This window comes from Perkinsus marinus (assembly GCF_000006405.1).
Source record: "Perkinsus marinus ATCC 50983 genomic scaffold scf_1104296935528, whole genome shotgun sequence".
NCBI lineage: Eukaryota > Perkinsozoa > Perkinsida > Perkinsidae > Perkinsus > Perkinsus marinus.
Genome location: NW_003214395.1, coordinates 19,476 through 22,976, shown reverse-complemented (window position 1 = coordinate 22,976; position 3,501 = coordinate 19,476).

The window sequence follows — 3,501 nt, the reverse complement described above, 5'->3', positions numbered from 1 at the left end:
TCCCGCTTCACGTTAAATGGCTCGTAAAACTTCAATACTAACGTTGGCGATAATGTGCAAGTTATCCCTCTGTACACAATTCACGCTAAGGCGTTTTCAGTTAGCGTAGTAATACGCGTTATACTTAAAGTATATCTGTCTGTTGAGTCCTCACCACTACACTAACTATATGTGAATACTCTGACCCCTGTAATCACATTATCACTACTAAATCGACTATCCGACACGAACTACCATCGGACCTAATCCGTATCATGCTAGCTTGAACCTAAGATACCGATTTCGAGTCAGCCTTCAGGCTGCTTCGTTGACACTCCTCAGCAGCCTCTGTATAAACCGCGAATCAGCGAGGTCGTTGTCAGAGTTCCAACCCAATTCCAACCACCTTAAATTCGGAGTGCAATTTCTCGAAAACTTTACTTCAAAATAATTTCATTTCAAATTTCAAAACAAAAACACCCCTTTGTTGCTGCCAAAAAACGAATTCCGTAAATCCAAAAATCTCACCAAATTTCCCCCACTCCTCCTCATGCTTCGCCACCACCTCCTCCAGGGCGTTACACCTGATCAAAGTCATCTTCGCAACTCCCAAGGCCTTCCTACCGCAACGAATCTTGAACAATCTTGCTATCTTGCATTTCCTCAACGCCTTCCGCTAATCGTCCCTCCAGCGCTCGGACCATCCATGTCGGCAAGGAACGACGCGCGTTGGCGTGAAAATCACAATTTGCTAAAACTCCAAATTCCACCTGTCTGAGGGAGAACCAAAAATTTCCGAATTTTTCTACAGAAAAAAAAATTTCCGTGAATATTTTTCACGGAAAAAAATAAAAATTGAATGACTTTTTTGATTCAATGAAATTATTCAATTTTCATCCCAGCACTTCCTCGAGCGCTTTTTGAGCAAAAAATGGCATAAAATTTAAGAAAATTTGTGTAAAAGTCAGTGGTAAAATATTTTCGGCGGAATTTTTTCCTGATCTGAAAATGAACATTTTTATTACTAAAATTTTAACACAATATTAATTTGTGTAAAAGTGATTAAGTTTTACTTCCAAAGTTTTGGCTCTACTTTTTTCTCTTCTGATTTCATTGCAATCGCAGTCGAAGTCCTCCAAAACGCTGGGTAAAAAGGTCCGGAAACGGAATATTTCTCCCACCACTATCGCTCACCGTTTATCCCACATCAAGCAAGCTTCACAGAGGGCATCTGTCCTCCAAGGCCCCTCATATGCGGACGACTGAGAATCCAATTTTCCATACCATCATTCGCCCAACTCCTACCGTCGTGCCGCTCACTCCTCTCCTTGAATCATGTACCATGGCTGAAGGAGGCGGCACCACCGCTGAAACCCCGAAAAAAACGTCACGCGCCACGAAATTACCCCCACCTCATGTTGTGCCAGTGGCTCGACCATTGTGCTACATTGTTTCCTTGTACCCCAATATTCGGTCCGAACACAATTGTCCCTGCGTGCTAAGGTGCTGCAAAGCTAGAGCTAGTAGTAGTTCATACGTAGTTCGTAATCATAGTTATAAGTTGTAACGTATTCTGATACGTTCTACTCTATTGTACGTCCGCTCTCGTACAAGGCTATTTCTGCTCACTTGTCGTGTATTGAGTTCCATTATTAGAAGGTTACTATCCCTACACTCACTTTAACGTCACGCGCCACGAAATTACCCCCCAACTCACACGTCAAGGGGATCCTCGTGTCCTGACAATACGCCTCAACTACCCTTCCCACCGCCTGCCGTATAAACGTCAGCCTATAGAGGCGACTCGGCAGTAGCTGTATCTCTTCTGGTGATGTCAGCTCACTACGAGTAAAATCAAGGAGGGACCTGAAGGGGATCCAAAAGGCTTATGACAATCTCGCTCGCCCCGGAAGAAGAATTCTGATCGATTTTCATAAATACAGTAAAATGTGGTATGAATTGAACATTGGAGTTTGAATAACACTAGTGGAAAAAATATATATTTCACGACTACTGCATATCACCGCGAATATCATCGCGTTTTTCATCTCGCGTAAAACGGGTGAAACTCCACTATTACGACCGATTATCATAAATTACGATGAAAAAAAATTAAAATTATGATTCATAACTATGTAATGTCGCTATTGGAGCAACAACCTCGTATTCGTGGTAATTGCAATTTGCAATTCGCGACGCACTGTGTGGATAAAAAAGGGGAAGTTGCCGTATATACAATACAATGGAGTTTCACCGGTGATGTGAAAAACACTAGTGAAAAACACATTTCACATTTCACTTCGCGAAAAACGCATGTGAGCAGTGAATTTCGCGTAAAACATGTGAGGTGTTTTTCATGTGATATGCAAAACGCGAAATCATTTCGCGTTTTACGCGTTTTACGCGTTTTGCGCGATATGCATGCAAATTTCTAGAACGCCACTCTCCTTGCTCGCTGGTCAACTCTGGCTTCAGTGATCCTCCAGTCCAACTGAATATCTATACATATCCATGAAATTATTCAAAGCTAGTTGACTAGGTGGTGTGGACCGAAGACTTGCGGGGCCCCCCCGAAGTCTCGGTCACAAGACAGGTGCCCGATTAACTGGTGCCGTACCAGCGACTCCATCTCACACGGGTCGTGAGCACCCAGTCGGACTGGGGCGGTCCACTGGAAAAAATCTGTTAGTTATCGAAGACTTTCTCTCAGAATGCTTGGACTCTTGAAACACCTACGAGCGACCAAGCTCGCTCGCCCATTCGGATCAATTCTGCTGGAGTTGACCCCAGCCTCTAGCGAGACTCTCCATGAACGTTAAGTCCGATTGGGAAGATAACGATGGCGCGCTGTGGAAGAAGTGGCCACTGTGGAGTGAGCTCCGCCACGCAGTGGCACAGTCCCTGTCGGCCATCACTGTCATACCATTGACCGATCAAGTCCTTCCTGGGGAGGTGCGGGTTCGAATCCTATGGATGTCATTATTCAAAACTTTCCACCCCTGCCACCATTGGGACCCGAGCTGCCTGCGGCAGCGTGTCTCGAATCATCTGTATTCCGCAACGTATGAATGAACCGCCACAGGGTATGATTTACTCTTTTAAGATCTCCAAGGCTTGGAGTCCAAGCCCTGGTCTTACTGAGCTATCCGAGCCCGTATACGGTGAAGACCTGATGAAGTCGGAGTGGACTGGTACTCCGTGAAATCTTAGCATGTATAGTCGAACTGGTTAGCCTGTTCGGCCGTACATCGAGAGGTCCCCGGCTCGAACCTCGCTCAGCTCTCGCCCACAATCCCTCACAGAGGGGTCCACAAGGCTGGTTGCTACATATGGCTGTTGACGGGATGATGATCATGATGATCATCCCACGAGGCCCCAACGTGGAAGTGCCAGTAGTAAGACGGATCCCGCGAGTGAGGTGACTCCATAGAGTGAAATGTGGGTGGACAGCTGGCAGTGGCATGAAGAAGAACCTTTATGGATTTTACTGCGAGATGGGGTGTTTTTCGCGTTTTTTCCCGT